Genomic DNA, 21,060 nt, shown 5'->3' with positions numbered 1-21,060 from the left:
AGAAAAAATGAAGTTTAAAATGAAGAAATAAGGGTTCTTTATTGCTCTCATGTTCCCTCAAGACTTTCTGTGCCCCAATAATTATGATGTACAAGTTTTTTAAAAATATTCTTCAAAAATGATTTTTTATTCCCTTTTGGGAAAAAGTTTTTTTCCAAGCAATTAATCAAATGATGGGGAAATCGCTACAACCAAACCCCAAATTAGCTCTACTATCTTATTTTAAGCAGTGGAAGACAGGAGTGCCTGTCATGCTCTGGTCCATGGGGTCACGAAGAGTTGGACACGACTAAACAACAACAATCTTATTTTACTCCTCAGGTTAAGAACATAACCAATAAAGACCTTATCCTCCATTTATTAACTGCAGGTAGATTAGGATTGCAAAAAAAAATTAAAAATTAAAATGCAAATATTTTTGAAGCCTGGATTTCACCGTGTATGGGACATCACGCTTATGGACAAATTGACCATTTCACAAAAGAAATATCATGTTGGGAGGGGAAAGGTTCACCCCTTCTCTATGTTTTGTTACTTAAAATTAATGATTCTGGATGTAGGAGCCAAAGCACCAAAGTACAATACCTCTAACTCCCACTTCCCTGAGCTGTTCTGGAAGGATATTTTGTTCAACAGTATCAAAAGGTCATGCTTCTGAGGTCCTCATCTGAAGACTCCCACACAAAACCCTCAATGAAGCCACATTTCCCCCTGCACCCTTGGAACCAATGGCTTCTGTAGCAGGCAAGGCCTCTTTAAGTGGAAGAAGTTGATCCAAGGAGAAGCATGGTTAACCAATCAGACTGGGTTGCATCCCAGTTTAGGTCTCAGTCTGGGTTGTCAGTGTCTTAAGCAATGTTTAGGCTGCTTGTATGACTCTCCAGCTCGAGCGCCTCTTGGAGCTATCCATGGTACTACCAGAGCTTGAACTTGTCTTTTTGTGACTTACTGGAAACTGAATGTTGACGCGCTTTGCTTGCCTGGCCAGAATCCGAACTTTTGCCTAGAACCCCCAGCTGGAATCTCATCTGACAGAGATCACCTCCACAGAATATCTTGCAGACTCAGGGATTGCCAAAGTGCTCAGCCTTTGTGGAACACAAAGAAGCTAACCATTTATCAGGCACAATTTTAATATAGTTTTGCACAATGCAATTTCAATATAGTTACCTACATACAACTGAATGCAGAAAACAAAGCCTTCTTTGTTCTGGTCTTCATCTGCATCTGGTCATGAGCATCATGTGCTGATTGATTCAGGTAAGTATAGTTGTCACAGAACTGTTTGAGAAGGCCTTGAATTTCAATGGTATAGAGATGTGCTTAATTCCACTCCAGGAGTTGAGAGGGCTTTGATTATTTCTTCCCAGGAGTGCTCATGCTCAGAGTAGAGAGCATATCTCTGAAATTAAGATCAGTTGGAGGAAGATAATTCATAGTTGCAGTCTTTAGGAGTCAGGAAAGAGAGGCCATCTAAGATGGAATTCAAGCGTGGAACTTTGTGCTTTGAAACTACAAATTAACAAGCCCCACTCCCAACAATCCAAAATGATACAGTAAATAAAGTAAAACCACTTTAAAACCTTGGATTGGAGCCTAACCTTTTGTTTTGTGAATGGAAGAAACTTCGGTTCATGGAAGGACCCATCCTGTGGATATAACGCTTCTTCCTTAATTGGAAGCTCCTTCCATTCCTAAGATCCAAACACATTTTTAAAAGAGGGGAGAGGAGGGGGGAAATAATTCATGCCGAAGAGAATAAAAAATGTATCTCTTCCAATATCACTTGGAGAACCCACATGACTTTCAGAACTTGTAAATGTATGGCAACAGTTTCCCTTTAACCTAGTCTTATAGCAGGGATTACAAACCTCAAGCCCAGAAACCAATGGTATCAAACCTCATTTTGTTTAGCTAGCCCCAGGACTCTGAGGCCACCCCTCCCTGTGCCACACCCTTTACCCGAGCTAATATGTGTTCTTGAACTACGATAACACCTATTGCTTGCCTGGACAGAGGATACAGAGATGTGTGTGTGTGTGTGAGTCCTTTGAATTTTTAGTAGCTGGGATGTAGCCTACTGTACAAAGGTAAGTCACATGAGTTGCTCTGTCCTTTTTTCCACCTGGCCCCACCTACTTTATTCCTCTGATCCTGCTCAACCACTGGCACACATCCTCCATAAGTTGCTCATGAATGAATGTAGCTTTAAAAAAGACTCCTCTACATTTTGCACATTGCCTTGCGACATGTGTGGAAGGCTGTTTAGATAGATCGATCGATAAAATAATACCTTGTCTTCTGTGACTGAATGTATGGAATGGGTGTATGGCAATAAACCTTTCCAATTTCACTGCAGAGAATATGAACAAGGCCTGTGTCATTATTTTCAAAGCAAAAATTGAAGGATGGAAAGAAAGAAATGACTGGGATCTTAAGTAGGCTTCTGGAAGTTTCACTCAGCTCATGCTCCCACCAGCAGAAGGGAGAGGTGATTTTCACTGATCCCCTTTTTCCTCTGCAGTCCCTTTTGCCCCTTCTAAATCTGCTCTGGAGGGTTGGGGTGGCCCCTTGGAGCAGTACAACGGGTAGCATAGGGGGATGCGGGGGTAAGGAGGAATAAACTAAAATGGTTTTCCCACTTCTGCTGAGATTCTTTCGTGGGTCTTGGTCATCTCCATGAACAACAGGAGTCTTTCCATTTGCAGATGGCTACTTAGGATCCAGGTAAGAGTTTCAAAGACTCCATCAAGAGAGGGAGAGAGAGAGAGAGAGAGAGGGAGAGAGAGAGAGAGAGAGAATGAATTATGCCTGCTTTTCACAAATGAATCCAATTTGAATAGACAGCTGAGGTTTGGTAATGTGATACAGGAGTGTGTGTTTACAGATTGGCAGACTGTGTAGCACTCCTGAGCTTTTCCATGTGCATAATGTACAAAAATACATGCCTATCACATGAGCAACTCATGGGTTGCTGACCACATTGTACAACATTCAGGTTAATAGCCTGAAAAATATAGCAAGCCTTGTTCTGGTTTGTTCTTTTGATAAACTGTGACAAGTCAATTGTCATGCGAGATTATTCTGAAGTCTGTAGTCCCAGTTATTTAATGTCTTCCAGAAGCGGTTTTGGAGACTTCAAGAACTTAACATTCTAACGGCAAGTCCCTGACACCATTGTCTCTTCCCACAATTCTAATTCTATGTTCTGATAATAAAATTTCATTAGTGTCTGCACATTCCCTTCCATACCTTTGAAGGACTGTCTTGTGCTGAAACAATTAGCAGTACTTTTACGTCCTATCACTTGACTGTTTGACAAGCACTGTGAGTGAACTAAATTGTGAGGAATTAAAATTTCTGACAATTCCCATTACTTCTAAATTGCTGATAAATTAAAGGATATTTACTTCTACAAATATTAAAGGTTGTTTAAAATTTAAACTGACTTTATTTTATCAGGAGGTTCTACAATGTGCTAATTCAAAATGACTACATGCCTTTATTTGAATAAATTACCAAGTCATATCCCCAACGCCAAGGACATTTCCTCCAGGCAGAGTTTTCTTTTTTCCCTCCCCTCTTTTTTTTTTTTACTGTTTGTGTTCAGTATTTAAAAAGAAAACAGAAATACATATGAACATTTCTGGATAGAAGGTTGATGAGGAGCTTCCTTGTTTTTAGTTCAGGAGAATAATGCTGAAGATTATTAGCATATATCTAATATTTAAGGGACCAACCCTATACACAAGAAGCTGGTGTAAAACAAGGTGTATGTTAAGCAAGTACAAAGTTACACTAGAGCCAAACTCTATTCAGCAGTGTGGCTACCACTGGCTGAGTCGGCCTAAGTCTGGCAGAAGGAAAACAAGCCTTTAAAATAGTGTTTCAGTCACATCATCCTTTTTGACAGCTTAACCAACAAGCCCCCCTCCCCGCCTGTGGAACACCCTTTTTTCAGGGTTTATGCCATACAGTGGTACTTTGGGTTACATGCGCTTCAGGTTACATACACTTCAGGTTACAGACTGCTAACCAAGAAATAGTACCTTGGGTTAAGAACTTTGCTTCAGGATGAGAACAAAAATCGCGCAGCGGCAGCAGCAGGAGCCCCCATTAGCTAAAGTGGTGCTTCAGGTTAAGAACAGTTTCAGGTTAAGAACGGACCTCCAGAACAAATTAAGTTCTTAACCCGAGGTACCACTGTACTAAGCTCATACCCCCCAACTGTCCCGTTTTAAGTGGGACACCCCACGATCACAGAAATCAATACCGGCTTTTATTCTTTGGTAGATTTACAAAAAGATAAACACGCACTAATAAATAAATTTTATAAAGGGGAAAGATTTTTTAAAAATCAGGACTCCTTGTGCTCTGCTCAGCTTCCCCTTTCTTCCCGCACTCTGCCTGCCCCTCAGAGCTGGTGCACCACACGAGGCTGGGCCTCAGTGCTGGCAGCTTCCCCTCTTCCTTGCCTGCTCTCCAGCAGCCACTATGAGCTGCCCAAGAGAGAAGGGTGGCAGCAGTGGCCCTCAGAAAGCCTTGGAGACACAACGGGATGCTTCCTTGCCGCTGTCACGCAGGACAAGTGCCGGCTCGTCCTCCTCCCTGAGCTCAGTGGCAGCAACACTAGCAGGGCAAATAGGGACATTCCAGGATCAAGTGAGGCCAGGATGGCTTTCATAATTCTGGGACTGTCCCTGGGAAATCAGGACACTTGGAGGGGATGGGGTCATTTAGATTGGACTCACTCTTTTCAGGTGGAGAATTCACAGAAGAATATTGGACTTATTTGGAGAATTCCCCTCCAAGCTCAGAAATACCCAGCGATTAAGAGTCAACCTGCTGAAAATAACAATGAGGAAAGTGTTGCCTCCTTCCCCTTTTCTGTTGAGGACTAGAATCTTCCCCAGAAGCTACCCCTCCCTCTCCCTAGGAAGACTACTCCCATGCTTTTTGATATTGAGCTATGTGATGCTGCTCACGCATTAATGGTGTAAAGGGACTTTTTTCTATAGCCATTTGGCCTCTGGAACAGACACACACACACATCTTCCCATCTCAGTTCTTTATCATTTAGCAAAGTACATTTTAGATCATAAAAGCACTGGAAGACAAACTCTGGGATGAAAAAGTACTCCCAGAGAGCAAACGATTCTTAACTTACTATTTTAGCTTCTGTTCAAGGCTCTTTTATATGAAGCCCGTGTTTTGAATGAGGGAGTGCGGGGGAGCTTTTACATTGCTGCTTTATTGCTTTAAAACACACACACACACACAACCCAATGACTTCTGCAGCTTGCATTTGTTTGGAGTCATCATACATATTCTAAATGCTAAAAAGGGAGAAAGAATAGCATGTCTGCGTGTGAATAAAGGGTGATTTATATCACGGAAAAGCAAGCAAGCAAAAGTTCTATTGTTGAATGAGCGCATACGCCAAGAGACAGATATTCAAATATAGAAACTTTAAAAAGTTTGAAGCATTCTGATTAAATGGAGGCCTTCATGAATAATGTAAATAGTGTAAGAAATCTTGAGGCAAGGCTTGATGAGAGGCTCTTAAAGGAGGACGATTACAATGTTGTTGATGCCTTTTTGTTGCTGTTGTTTTGAGCAAAGAAGAGCAGTTGGAGTGCTGGCAAGTGGAACTTGCTCCAGACACCACTGTCAGGGCTCATTTATTCTCTTTAAGAGGTGTTCATGCACTAAACATACCAATTCACAGTAAGCAGTTCCCTGGTGGAGATGTTGGGGAACCAGTCAAACATTTTGCACAAAAATAAGGGTTAAAGCAGAGGCTTCCTGGGACCTCTTGATGCTATAATCTTCAGGATAAATTAATTTTCTATTATGTATCAAATTACATACACATAATTTTGTTTCTATACCATATGTTGCTAAACCCTGTGCTTCTTGGATTATTGATTGTATGGTATATTAGAAATCCTGGATTATTCTGTTTCCCTTTTTCTTTCTTTTTTGTTAAGCTAGGCTATGAATGTGCCCCAGGGTGGGGGTGGGGCTCCCCTCCCTGTTTATTTTTATAGTTTCTTTCATAAAGCTGTACAGTGGTACCTCGGGTTACAGACGCTTCAGGTTACAGACGCCCCAGGTCTCCGCTAACCCAGAAATAGTACCTCAGGTTAAGAACTTTGCTTCAGGATGAGAACAGAAATCGAGCAGCAGCAGCGGGAGGCCCCATTAGCTAAAGTGGTACCTCAGGTTAAGAACAGTTTCAGGTTAAGAACTTTGCTTCAGGATGAGAACAGAAATTGAGCGGCAGCAGCGGGAGGCCCCATTAGCTAAAGTGGTACCTCAGGTTAAGAACAGTTTCAGGTTAAGAACTGACCTCCAGAATGAATTAAGTTCTTAACCTGAGGTACAACTGTAATTGGTGTTTAGTTAATTCAAAATTAGTTTATTCGCTTTTGGATTTGTTTTTTTGGAAAACATTGTCGATGGGAGACCCATCATGCCTATTACATTTTAAATCTGAAAGGGAATAAATTTTCAGGATTTTGTTCAGCACTCCACAAGGACATCATACCTGCCAAAAAGGGTGCCAACTCTAGGGGACCCTGGGCACCCACAACTTTTTTGCCGTGGGGGCCCATCCTCCAATTCCTGCCACCGTGTGCGGCCACCACCACCTGCCCACCCAACAATTTTTTTGCTGCAGGTGGCTGTCCTCTGTCCCCTGTCATTGTGTGGGGCTGGCTGTGTGCCATTACTCTGCCCTACTTAGGCTAATCTCCCCCTGGCTTTTTTCCTAACCATGTTTATAATTCTGCAAACCTTGGTGTTTCCTCAAAAATACCTCCCCCTTGTGCACAGATGGCGATATTTTTGCTGTATAAGGATCCACACATGGAAAGGATCCACACATTTCAAGAAACTGCACCCTATGCAGCTGACAGCTGGTGTGTATGTTACCATTGCAGAATCACAGAATTATAGAGTTGGAAAGGACCACAAGGATCACCTTGGCCAATGCCCTGCAGTGCTGCAATCTTTGACCCAACCAAGAGGTGTTCCAATTAACCCTTATACATAATGTTCTTTTATGATGTACAAACCTGTTAACATTGCAAGTGCTTGTATTTAATGCAAGATGATACAGAGCTGCCCAACGATTTTCCTCCTGCGTTACTTAATGGCCCTCACAAACATCAGCTCTGTCTTGTTCCCAGAAGACACAAAGGCAGAGACAATAATCATGCTAAAGTCTGTGGCTGCTCTGTAGTCTGTCCGGCCCCAAATCTAGTGTAAGGGTATGCATTACGCTCTAATCAGGCCTGATTTAAAGTGTCTGGCAGCAAACTCCTGATCACACACATGTATGGAATGAAGTTGCAATCAACGTTCCTGTTATTGGTTTCAGATCAATACAAGTTTTCTTGAATAGCATGTAGCTTGAACTGCATATGCTGAAATTACTTTATAATCTTTATTCATTGCTATTGTCATCAGAAAACCCTACAAAGTTAATAAATATTCTTGCTCTTTTATGTATTAGGCATTGAGGTCACCAGCATGTTCTGGGCTCAGCTGGCTTTTAAACTAATGCCTCAGCTTCCTAACTAACCATGCAGTGAAAGATCATGCACACAGACATTTTTGAAATATATATTTTCTTATTGCAGATTAACCTGATGCAACAAGGGAGATCTGTACACAGAAAGAGGCATTTATATGTTCTGCTAATAGGAGTACAGATGTACATATGGATTCCAGGTGTGTAGCTAATGTGGGTACAGATCTGTAGCACTCATCTGAACCCATTGAAAAGGATGGATGCTCCCTTTGATGTAAATGGGATTTTAAACTGCTTTCTGAGGACACAAGCTGGATGTAACTAGGGTAACTAGAGTTATAATGCAGTTGAGGAAACTGTTTGGGGGTTTTCTACAGGGGGTGGTGTTTGGTTCCACACATTTGCATGAAGTGCAGAGTTGGGCCCTTGAGGAACACACAGTTAGAAGTGATCTCTCCAGACACAAAAATTGTTTTAATTTGTTCAGATTTGTACAGTGCATTCAAGTGAATTGACACAATTGCAAATATAGCTTATTAATTACACACTTGAAGATGTTATAGCAGTGTGTATATATATCAGATATGTTTCCACCTCCAAATAATTAATTTTTTATATTAAATATACTCAAGGGAAGGTATTGACTTGCCATGTTCAAGCAGAAGGGAGAGACTGAAAAATCTTGATGGAATAACTTCGTAAAAAGTGATTGCTTGATAGTATGTTTTGCTCCCTAAAACATCCAAAACGAACAGTAGAAGTTGTTCTTTTACATTTCCTCCAGCAGGTGGAGCTGCAGCAGTTGTCAATAGTTGAGAATAACTAGCCTTTGCAGTTTATATTTATGTATAGTAATTTTAGCCTCCAGGTAAAAAATTCTTTTTAAAAAGAGGACACAGGTCCAAAATGCTAAAATTAAGGCAAAAATCTCTTAAAGGTCAGAGTATAGCATATATTTAAATAAGCGTGGTTTAGGCTACAACCCTATGCGCACTTATCTGGAAGTAAGCCATATTACAGCTGCGTAGCTCTACACAGAATTGCGCTTCATATTTTCAAAGAAGACCCAACTGTGCCTTATTGCTTTAGCCTGATATTTAGGTGTCTGGCATCTCTTTAGTTACTTTTATATGGATTTAGGAGAATGTCAGTCAAAGAGACCCGAAAGGATTGGCAAGCTCAAATATGAAATGAGGCAGAGCGATCCAGTGCTTCTGCTTATTATGGCGTCTTCCCCTTTTTCTGGAGAAAAACAGAAAAATGAGAATATTTCATTTTTTAAAAATATATGCTGCAATTTGCTTTCAATATGCAGTGTGGTTGGTAGCCTACATGCTAGAGCAGTAGTGGCCAAACTTGGCCCTCCAGTTCTTTTTGGACTACAACTCCCTTAACCCTAGCTAACAGGACTAGTGGCCAGGGATGATGGGAATTGTAGTCCCAAAACAGCTGAGGGGCCAAGTTTGGCCACCACTGTGCTAGAGGATTATGAGCCCAATAAATCACATAGATATATTCTTACTTATGAAGATGCAGCCATGCTAAAGGTAAAGGTAAAGGGACCCCTGACCGTTAGGTCCAGGCGCGGATGACTCTGGGGTTGCGGCGCTCATCTCGCTTTATTGGCCGAGGGAGCCGGCGTACAGCTTCCGGGTCATGTGGCCAGAATGACTAAGCCGCTTCTGGTGAACCAGAGCAGCGCACGGAAACGCCGTTTACCTTCCTGTCAGAGCGGTACCTATTTATCTACTTGCAGTTTGACGTGCTTTCGAACTGCTAGGTTGGCAGGAGCAGGGACTGAACAAAGGGAGCTCACCCTGTCGTCGGGATTCAAACTGTCGACCTTCTGATTGGCAAGCCCTAGGCTCTGTGGTTTAACCCACAGCCACTGCTGTTCCTCAGTGACTGGTATTCAGAGATGCAGTTCCTGGATGCGGTATATAACCATCTTGGATAGCAGACCTCTGCTGCTTCCAACTCCTCCTCCCACACAGTCCTTTGATACCTATGACTGCTGTTCATTCTCCCTCCTTCTTCAAATTCTCCATTCCTTCATACTTTCCAGCTGTCTCCCTACGGCCTTCATCACTGCTGCTACTTTTTAAAGATTCCCAATGCACACAGTCCTTGCTTCTCAATCCATCTCTCCAATGAGCGTACCTTCCTATTGGTACTTAGCATGGCGTATGGTTCTGAAGGATCTTCATGGGTTGCTCTTTGCCCTCTTCTCACAGGTCTGGCTTGTGCCTTTGCAGCAGTGCTAAGAACTTTGGGTTAAACACTGCAAGGTGCGCTTTCAGCAAAAACAGATCATGGTTCACTTTGTCTGGAAATGTCCCCATACTATTATTACTCCTCCAGCCTCGATCCATCCCATCCCATCCCACTTTGTCTCTTGTCGTTTTTTTTAAACTCCAATCCTGGCCCATTGGTGGATTTTCCAGTAGCACTTTTTCTGATGCCTGTCAGGGCTCTCCAGCGTCAAGTATGATTTTGTCTTGCTGCTTTTGATGATAAATCTCTTATGATCTAATGTTTTTTTCTTGCACTTCCTCATTTTTTGGACATTGAAACAGTACATGTCTCTCTCTTTCAATCTCTTCTCTGTCATGTTGCTTATACATATTTTCCCTTCCCGCGATTTGCTCGCTCTGACTTCTGCCATGAATTTATGATCACCAGTATTATCTGTCGTAGGGCCCTGTTTTAGTTTCACACATTTAACAAAGTACCTATGTGCACATACTTTGCAACATACTACCCGCTGTCTTGTGGGACATCTTCAGGAGAAGAAAAGGCTAAGGAGTAAACAAATCTGGAGTGGAGTCCCTAGGATGGTTGGACCGTGCCTTCTACACCTCCTTCCAGCAACTCCTGCAGCCAAGCTAGTGCCAAATGTATTCCTCTGCTTTCCTTTGGACCACATCAGCGAGGCCAAGAGGCTCTGAGAGATCTGCATTGGCTGAGAGATCTGCATTGGCTGAGAGATCTGCATTGGCTCCCAGTACATTTCTGAGCACAATTCAAAGTGTTGGTGCTGACCTTTAAAGCCCTAAACAGCCTCGGTCCTGTATACCTGAAGGAGCGTCTCCACCCCCATCGTTCAGCCCAGACACTGAGGTCCAGTGCCGAGGGCCTTCTGGCGGTTCCCTCATTGCGAGAAGTGAGGTTACAGGGAAATGAGGTTACAGGGAAGTGAGGTTACAGGGAATCAGACAGAGGGCCTTCTCAGTAGTGGCGCCCGCCCTGTGGAATGCCCTCCCATCAGATGTCAAAGAGATAAACAACTACCTGACATTCAGAAGACATCTGAAGGCAGCCCTGTTCAGGGACGTTTTTAATATTTAACACTGTATTGTTTTTAACACTTGATTGAGAGCCGCCCAGAGTGGCTGGGGAAACTCAGCCAGATGGGCGGGGTATAAATAATAAATTAATAATATTATTATTATTGTATGGGCAGCCCAGGACCTCCAAACACACTGTCCAGGCTTGCATCCCAAGGAGATCACTTTGGTACTGCCAATGCAGCACTTTGACTTCACCCCCGGAGGCTTACTCCATTGTCTCTTGAGACAGATGGACGCCAACAAAAAATGTGCATATGCAGTCTGGAATCTTTGCACTGATCTCTAGGCTGGGAGCTGGGAATGGGTGCACTTGTCTTGGGGTAGTAGGTAGGCTACTAGCTGGTAGTTTTGGTTTCTCCAGCTGCATGGTTGTATTTTTTATTTTCTATTTTCCTCAGAGTGAAAATAAGATACAGTGGTACCTCTACTTACGGACACGATCTGATCTGGGGTGCCGCTCGCACCCCGAAAAGTCCGTAAGTAGAGCGTCACTTCTGCGCGGGCGCGTGACACGATAGAACGCTTCTGTGCATGTGCGAAGCGGCAAACCTGGAAGTAAACACTTCCGGGTTTGCCAGGTTCGTAACCTGAAGCAAACGCAACTCGAGGTATGACTGTAATACAATTATGACAAGCATGAACTGCATGCTGACATTGAGTCTTAAACCCCTGCCCAGTTTTGAAAACTAGAAATGGGGAAAATTGGCATATATATATATATATATATATATATAACATATTCTCTCTCTAATTATTAAGTTTTTCTATTTTACATTTTTGAATATTCTTTTAAACAACCTTAACATATCAATGACTTCCCTTCTTCTCTTTCCATGTTTCATTTTACATAACATAAATCCCTGGATATTTTACATGAACTAAACCATTCAGTATTCCATTACTACATCCATCAAAATTTAATTACACTGTGGAATTTATCTTAATGCTGCCAACGTTTTCAAATATACATAATTTTCACCCATATAGTCAATAAACACTTCCCAATCTTCTTTAAATGTATCTTCTTCTTGTTCTCTTATTCTATATGTTAAGTTCCAACTAAAGAAGAATGGCAACCTAAGCTGATGGAATATGTGCATATATCGCATATTCTTGATGGCACAGCAAAGTAGGGTGGAGTTTAGATCAGTTTGTGCACCAGCAGGGGCGGTGTGTCCTGTTTCATCGCTCAAGTTGAAATGGGAAGTGCTGCCCTGCCACTGCTGCCTTGTCCTGTGCTTTCTAGGCATGGGTTTGAGTGGTTTTGCATGTGCCCCACAGCTTTCCCCAAGAAAATGTGCTGTTTACTGCTGAATCAGAGCAAATGCCCCCTCCCTAGAAAACCTGATTGCTGTTTGGTCCAATTTCAGCGGTAAACTGTGGGTTTCCCTGAGGCAGGGCAAACGGAGGTGTGGATGAGTGCTGTGAAACAAAGCAGGTATATTGTTGTTTTTACCTGGCAGAAAGTTCCTAAGTGGTGGGTGATGGATGCTTCTCATAATATACCTTTCAAAACTTCAACTCCAAAATGCAGGGCTACATGAAATGAAATTGGAAGGAGAATTAAAATGGAAGGCAGGGTGCAACACTGAGACTGAGGAGGAGGAAGAGGAGGAAGAGGACAGGCTGCGCCGCTCCCTGGACCAGTTGCAAGTGAGAAAGGAGGCAGGTGGGGGCTGGCTGAAGGCAGACTGAGGTGGCTGGGGCAGTGCTCCATTTTAATAAAGCAACAACAATGAGAGGGGGGATGTTTAACTATTCTCCACAGAACTGCTTCTCTGATCTAAATCCCTCCTCCTCAGGCTGCTATCAGCTTCTGTGCCTGATTTTATTTATTAATTATTATTATTGCTGTGGACACCTTCAGTGATAAGTTAGATCAGAGAAATTGCACAAAGGGAAAAGGTGAAACAATCCTTTCCCCAGTGCCACTTCCCAATCAAAACTGCTCCCCCACCCCCGCAAAGGTAGCCACTTTTAAATAAAATGAAACATGTCTTACTGCTCACAAATATTAAGGACTTTCCCATTTAAGGAAAGGGGGAATGGGTCTTCTGCAAAAAGATAACCATTTCATATTTCGGATTCAAGGCTTTTCTCTTACTTACCAACATCTTTGACCTTCTTGAGGGAGGGGAGACCTAAATTCACTGAGGTAGATTTACACTGTCCTACCCTTCGACTGCATTGTTGAACATCCTCACCTGCGCGAGAAAAATGACAAGCAAAATCTCCTTATTGTACTTGAAATAGCTCTGTACATACATCAGGAAAGAACAGCATCTGCAAAGCTGAACCTTTTACATTTCACATTATTTAAATTTGCAGGGCTGTTTAATGCTCACCACACTCTCAATCCCTAAAGTGTAAGCAATTTTCTTTCAGTAGGCTTCCTCCCCCGACCCCCACTTTAGTTTTAACAAGGAAAACTGCCCCTCCAAATAGAAAGGCTGCTTGTTATTTTGAGGCAGTGAGGCAAAACATGCAACATGAAGACTACATTTGGCTTGCCGAGCAGATGTCTACAGATCACTTGATGTTAATTTCAACATAAAAGCTATTATATTCCTGGCCTTGCCCTATTAGTTGTTAAATAATTATTTATGGTTGGCGCATGAAATCTTAGGACCTTAAAGAAGGCCCATCAACACTGCTAAGCTAACTGTGTTTGACATAAAGAGTTTTCTGTCACAAATCGGCCTCAGTGTAATGTTTATTTCATATACAATTCCATTTTGCAAACTAAAAAGTAATTTGGCACTTACATTTTCAGAAAACCTGTGCTTAATGTGACCACTAACACTACCTCAGTGGTAAGGCATTAGACGGTCTAGTTCACTGACATTTACAAAAGTGTACTATAGGTATCCAATTACTCAGTATATCATCATAATCTTCGTCTCACTTCACAGCTCTGTTGTTTGCTAATATGTTTTAAGTTTAGCTTTTGTAGTCTTGGTTAACTCTACGTGGGATTTAATCAAGTCTGGTTGGCTGATACAACACAACAATAACTAGAAATTGCTGACTGATAATTTACAGATTCAGCTATCAGGTTGTGTGTGCGTACGCAGATAGAGAAATGGAGGCATTTAATACAGTGACTTCCGTCACCATCTGCTTAACTGAATTAAACGCCAATCTTATACAAAACTTAGCAAACTTGAATGTGTGCTAACAAGAGTTAAATGTACAAGGCATTGTATGAACATTCTCGAAACAAATCTCTGGCTTTTCATATGCTGCTGTCGGAAGCCCTTTTGATGATTTGCCTCATCTCATGAGCATGCCCTTTTTTTTATCTAATTAAAGTTTTGCATCTCTAACAGTCAAGCTAGAATTTTAGAAAGTTGAAGGACAAAGATTCTGAATGTGGCATTAGACACAATTCAGTTGAGCTGCCTACTTCAATTGTGTTTGTCTCTTAGGAGAAGCACTGTCTCTCCATTAAAATAGACATTATGGCTGTGTTTTTAGAGGGCTTCCCCGCCCCCTTGTTTATTATTTGTTTGCAATGTCCACTCAAATAAAATGTAGAAACCCAAAATAAGGGAGTCAATGAATTCAAGTGCGGAATTTACACTTTAGTGTATTCTTGGCTTCCAGTCCCAAACTACCAATCCAGGGTTGCTAGGCCGAGAATCTGTGCAGGAATTATTATACTGAAGCAGACAATTGAGCCTTAGTTAGAATAACAATTGGGAGACAAAAAAAAGCCCCTGCAAGAACTCTGTGAGATAGGCCATTATTATTTCTAGTTTCGAAACGGGGAACGGAGGCTGACAGAAAATGACTTGCCCAATCAATGGCGGAGTTACGATTGGAGCCCAGGTCATCAGCAGATCAAATTTAAAGCAAAACCAGAGGTTTATGCTTCTTTCTTCAGTTTTCTAGTTTGCAAGCACAAATAGCTGAGTGCAGCCAAGGTCTCGATGGGTCCCAAAGACAATTCCCTCCCGTTTTTTCTGACTCCCCGTCTTGAAAGGCCCCCTTCCTTGTTGGGTGCTGTGAATTTCACCCTTGGTCTGAGCATTTGAGTAGGTTGGAGGGGCCTGGAGAGGGTTTAATGTCTGCTTTCATGAGGGAAAGGCTGAGACCAAGGAAAAGATTTTGTCATATGATTGGTTTTACAATTATTATTAATGACAGAACCATTTCTCTCTGCAGGTGTCTGCTGTCTGTGATAAATGCAATGTTTCCTTGAACATTATGGCATAAAATAAACTAGCAGAGGGAAGCAACCACCCAGGCAGAAACGGCAAGAAGGAGGCAAAGTAGCAAAACTCATTTACATCCATCTTTATTTATCAAACTTAGCAGCTTTTTGACACGCTTCAACTGGAGGTAATTTTAAAGATCTCTGGTAAAGTATGTCTCTTTTGCTAAATGTTGCATGCAATTAAACTTTTGGGAGGTTAGTGATGGGCTGGCAAGCTCCTCCCTGTTCGTCTTGTCAATGAAAATGACACAAAAAGTCGAGACTAGGCAACCTCACATAGCACCAAGTACAAAGACTTGCCTTCAGTTCCATTTCAATCAATGCAATGTGGAAACTAAATGAACTACACACCCATATATGCCATCAGGTCCTTATCCTTCCAGAAGCTTCAGTCTTGGTTCTGAAACTTGAGCTCCCAACTTGTATTCTGGTCCAGGCCTGTATTTTGCTATAAAATGCTGCACTGGTGAGCTACCGAACCCACTGGTGTTAATACTATTATTATTTATTACACTTAAAAGAACTCAAAGTGACTTACATTTAAAACTTACATTTAAAACCATGGAGTGTGGAGAAAAATTCATTGAAAACAATAACATTTCCATGCAACATTCACAACACAGCCCTCATTCCCAAAACAGTCATAGGAGGCTTTGGCAGCACATTAACAAAACAACAGATTCTGCTTACTCCATCAAAGGCCTGCGGAGGACAGGCAAGTCTCTATGAGGTGGCAAAAAGATGTCAGCAAAGGGACATGACGGACCTTTGCACATCCTGGGATACAAAGCTCTAAACAGCTTGAGACCAAAGTGCTTAAAAGAGGGCTTCTCCCATTATCAACCATTTTGACTTTGTGATCAGCAGGGGAGGCCATGTTGGTGTTGCTGCCACTGGATGCTTCCTCATTGGTACTGATATGTGATAGGGCCTTCTTGGTGGTGAGATGTGTGTATGTCCCTCAGAACATGAACATCTGAGTAGAATTTAGAAACATTCTGATTCATCCAGGCGTTTATTGGTTAAAAGATACTGGTCCTGGCAATCTTGAAATTATTAGCTGTGATGGTATGTAGCTGTTTTTAGAGGTGCTTAATGTTTTAGGTCAGAGGTTTTCAACCTTTTTGAGTCCATGACTCCCTTGACTAACTGCATTCTTTCTGCAGAACCCCTGTGGGGCTCAGGAGCCCAGTCATGCCACCCCTTACCTGCAGAGCTGGCAGTCTCTCATCCTTTCCCAAAGACCCTCCCTTGTGGAGTGTTCCCTCAGCCTCCTCTCCTTTCCCCTCTCCTCTGGGCAGCCGCAGCTGCCACCCCTGGTCTCTGAGCTGGCCCCCCTGCCCCAAAGAGAGGTGCCTCCACACACTAGAAGAGAAGAAGAGTTTGGATTTGATATCCTGCCTTTCACTCCCCTTCAGGAGTCTCAAAGCGGCTAACATTCTCCTTTCCCTTCCACCCCCACAACAAACACTCTGTGAGGTGAGTGGGGCTGAGAGACTTCAAAGAAGTGTGACTAACCCAAGGTCACCCAGCAGCTGCATGTGGAGGAGCGGAGACACGATCCCGGTTCCCCAGATTACAAGACTACCGCTCTTAACCACTACACCACACTGGCTCTCACACTATCCCACAGGAGTCTGGGAAGCATCCCCTGGCCAGCCCCAGAGGCACCATTTGCCTGGGGAGCTAATAGCCAGCTGTGCAAGCCTTTGGGAGGCAGAGATTCACGAGGGCATCAGAGGAGATGGGGGGGGGAGAGAGGGACAGAGGCCCGCTATCATTCAAGGCACCCCAGGGTGCCATGGCACACCAGTTGAAAGCCACTGTTTTATGTTTTGTTTTGCTGTTTTGGCATCTGGGCAAAGGGTGGGATAGAAGGTCTATTAATTATCATCATCACTGTTGTCATTATTTCTATCCCATAATTTCTCCAAGGATTCAATCTGAGAACCAAATACAGATTTTCATGAAAATTCACTAATTATTCAATTCATTTATATCCCATCTTTACTCTAAGGAGCTGAAGGCACTGTTCATTCTTTCTTCCCCCACTTCTCATTTTAATCTCACAAGAACCCTGGGAGGTAAGTTATATAGTGACTGCACCATTGTCATGCACTCTTAATGGTTTATTTATTTTTTTATGAGTTTTTATACTCTCCATTCCTCCAGATCAGAGCAAAGGGTGGCTTACAACACAACATACATTATAAACAGTATGTAACTATATGTTGTGTATATAATAAAACACAACTGCAACATTATGTCTCAACTACAACCAGAATCAATAACAGTAGCTTTCAGTAGCTTGGACAAATAAATAGACTTTCACCTGTCACCTAAATATAGCCTATGTGAAGAATTACACTATCTCAGTTGGGAGGAAGTTCCAGTAAAGCTAACCACTATAGCGCCCTGGCTCTTAGGTTCCTGTGACATTTCCAGGTCCAAATGTACCAAGCTTTGCAAGCCAATTTTAATACATCTTGCTATACCCTCAATGCATCTTTCTGCTATTAACATGCAGTATTTTTGGGAGTCATCTTGGATTCTCACAGGGAAGCAGCAGCAGCAACCTGCCTCTGGCTGTGATCTTGAGAGATGGAGTTGGTGAGGCAGCGATGGCAGAGATGCTACTGCTGGCTCTGGGCCCAAAGTTGCTTCTGAGCTGTTCCTTTTGGACTGCCACTCTTAACTGTTATGGTAGAATCTGTGGACTAAGGAAAGGCAGGCAACTCCTGGCAGCATGTGAAAGTGCATCAATAGTGACCTCTCATTGTCAATTCCTGCTGTCTGGCTGGAAGGGTTGAGATGTTCCTTCCAGTCTCAAAATTGAACAGAATTGTGAATGCTCAGCTTTTGTTAAAGAGAACACACAACATGGCTCACGCCTTTCTCAATGGAGACTGGTGCCCATTGAGACTGGTGGGGAGGAAGGCTGGGAGCCCAACTGTAGGTGGAGCCAGAGCCAAGGACAGAGCCAGCTAATTCTACTTTTGCTCCCATCCTCCTCCCATGCTGCGTTCTACAGGGCAACACTGAGAATGAGGAGGAGGAAGGGGACAGGCTGTGTTGCTCCCTGGGCCAGTTGCAAGAAAGGAGGTAGGCAGGGACCACTGGTGGACGAAGGTGGGGGGGGCAGTCCGCCCCAGGTGCCATCTGGGGGGGGGCATCACAGCCACCCCTGTCCCCCAGGGCGCTCAGCGCGCATCTCCAGGCCGCTCGCCGCCCACCCCGGGACGCCCGCTGCTTGCCACGCAACGCCCGGATGCACGCCACGCCCCCTGGGACACGCGCCAGCCATGCCCCGGATGTACGCCGCCCCCAGTGATGGAGCAGGTAGCTTCACCACTGGCTGAGGGAAAATGAGATGGCTGGGGCAGTGCTCCATTTGCTCTAATGGACCAGCCAGCACTGCCTACATCACTTCCTTTCTAACCAGTGGTCTTAATTAGGGAAATGGGAGAAGGAAACCGAGAAGAATGTGGTTCCTGATACCATGGAAGTAGATCAGTTAGAGATATTGTAATAGAAAGCAGGCTGCTTCTTCCATCATTGATTGCGACCTATGTGATCAGAAGATCTATTCTGCAGTTATGCAAATATGTTACTTGGTAAAGCAAGCCCCACCATCAGGCAGAGTAATTCTGTTTTAGGTTTCTGATGGTTGCATGCATCTGCTTCTGCGATCTTATGAATCTGCTCCACCTGCACATTTTTGCAAGCAGATTTTTGAACTCTTGGGTTATAATTTCCTGATCTTCATCCTCTAAGAAAACAGCTCTGGGTACAGAAAGCACAAAACACTGTTCAGTGTCAACCATAAAATGCCTTGTTCTGACTAAACCCATCAGTAAAGAAGAAGCAAATAAGTGGGGATATTAAAAGGATGGGAAATAAATATAGTTAGAAACAGAAGGAGAAAAGTTGCAAAAAGTAAGCAATACTTTCTTATCGGCACTGTTTTCCGCCCCATAAACTCTTAAATACACCAGTTTCCCATTAAAAGTTTATATATGTCTCCATTTTCTGACGGCTGCTTCAGCCTATCACCACCAAAATTGCAGCCTATGTTGCAGACCAATTTTTTGAAATGTTTTACGCAACACTTGCGTGTGCATGCAACTCAGATGAGTCATTTAGCAGAACTGTAGATTAGGAAAAGAATTTTTTTCACTGAACATGGGTGAACAATATTTACAATTTAACTGCTATGAATATCTCGCAGCCAACATTGTGCGTAAGCATATTCATTAAAGTATTTGACTAAGCACCAATTACTATGGTTGCTTCAGCGCTAGGTTGCCCTGCCGAAACATTGCTCTTCTACAATTAGATGGAAGTGGAATTAAAATTCCACCTGGGAATGCTGGAGAGGACAATGAAGAGGCAATGTGAGAACCGTCTTCAAATATGTGAACCACTGCCACATAGATGGAGCAAACTTGCTTTCTGTCGCTCCAGAGGGTAGGACTTGAATATCCAGTGACTGAGACCAAACATAAGGAAAACATTCCAGATGGTACAAACTACTTGACAGTGGAACAGGCTGTTTCAGAAGTTTTAAGCTGGGTGTGATGAATATTTGGCCTTCCTGATGCTGCTGAACTCCAGCTCCCATCAGCCCTGACAAGCATGGCCAATGCCAGGGATGATGGCAGCTGCAGTTCAGTAACACCTGAAGGGCCAAAGGTTCCCCCCACCCAATTTAAGCTGTGGCTGTTGGAAGTCCCATCTACCAGGATACAGTAATTTTTGCATTGAAAGAGGGTTGGCCTGCATGAACTTTCTGCATCTGGTTCACATGCAACAGAGAAGCACATTTCAACCATCCTTAACTGCTGCAGACCTTTTTTTTTAGTTTTCAGTGTGAACAAAGTGAATACTCCACAATGAAGTATATTAGGAGAAGCTTCCTAACTCCTAAACCTTAGGAAGAATGGGGAGAGCTGCCCAGCAGTGAAACACTCCCTGAGGAAGTGGCTGGCTCTGCTTGGCTTGGAAGTATTTAAGCAAATACCCATCTGCCATGAATTCTATAGCTGCAAGACACCAACTTGGGGAGGGGGGCCTGGAGTAGATGACTTCTAAGGTAACTCCCAACTCTAACCTCCTATGAAAATAACCCTTCCATATACTAATACACACTGTATATTTCCTTTCTTCAGAGCCCAGAATTTGCCTGTGCAAACCAGTGATTTACTGTGTTTTAAAGAACAAAAGGGTACTATCTACAAGACAATACAGTGACTTCATTGCTGCATAAGCGTCTGTGAAAACCCTTCTGTCGTTGCTTAATTCAGTCTAGCCAGTCTTCCTGTGCATGTAAACTCAGGCAATTTTTTGAACAAGGCAGCTTTCTTGCAATTTGCATTCGGTTTGCAATTGGCAAACCAGTGCTTATGTGTTGGGGATGGATACTGAACGACAGCAATCTTTTTGCCTAATTTTGTTAATTAACAGTAAAACGCCATACAAGTCGACTCAGAAGAAAGTCCCATTCAGCTCCGTGGGGCTTACTCCATAGCAAGTGGGAAGAGGATTGTAGCAACGCGGATTAGGCAGTGGGAGGTCAGGGGCTTAGCATGGCTTTATACCAAGCCAGGCAAATTGTCTTTCTAACCCAGCACTGTCAGTGGTTCTCTAGAGCCGGTATGGGGGGCCTCTGGCTCTCCAAATATTGCTGAACTACCTATCCTGTACATGTTTACTGGGCAACAAGTCCTCTTGAACTCACTGCCTCCCATGCAAACATACATAGGTCTAGGATATCCATTTCGCGCAAAGCCACACCACGTCGGAGTCGGGAACGTCCCCTGGGACCTTTTCCACGTTGCAGCCCGTTCCCTCCCGCTCTCTTTCGCTGCTGGCTCCCGCCGGAGAAACCCGACCCGCCTTGCAAACGTGGCGGCCCAGCGGCCTCTTCTCGGCGCCGCCCACAGAGACGCTCCCGT

General features: G+C 43.3%; 1 long non-coding RNA gene across 2 annotated transcripts; it reads right to left on the bottom strand.

Annotated features, from left to right (window-relative positions):
* Nucleotides 1-1,193: 1,193 nt before the first annotated feature.
* LOC310679725 lies at nt 1,194-21,060 on the bottom strand. Of its 2 annotated transcripts, none has more exons than XR_014512487.1 (3): nt 20,864-21,060; nt 12,996-13,091; nt 1,194-1,402 (listed from the first exon to the last, which is right to left on the bottom strand). It is a non-coding gene; the product is annotated as an uncharacterized lncRNA (long non-coding RNA). The 2 variants fall into 2 exon arrangements; XR_014512488.1 differs by lacking the exon at nt 1,194-1,402 and adding an exon at nt 8,192-8,270.

Source organism: Podarcis tiliguerta (genome assembly GCF_965153285.1).
Source record: "Podarcis tiliguerta genome assembly, chromosome: 1".
Classification (NCBI taxonomy): Eukaryota; Metazoa; Chordata; class Lepidosauria; order Squamata; family Lacertidae; genus Podarcis; species Podarcis tiliguerta.
The sequence above is the reverse complement of the archived record's forward strand: the minus strand, read 5'-3'. Positions and strand labels throughout refer to the sequence as shown.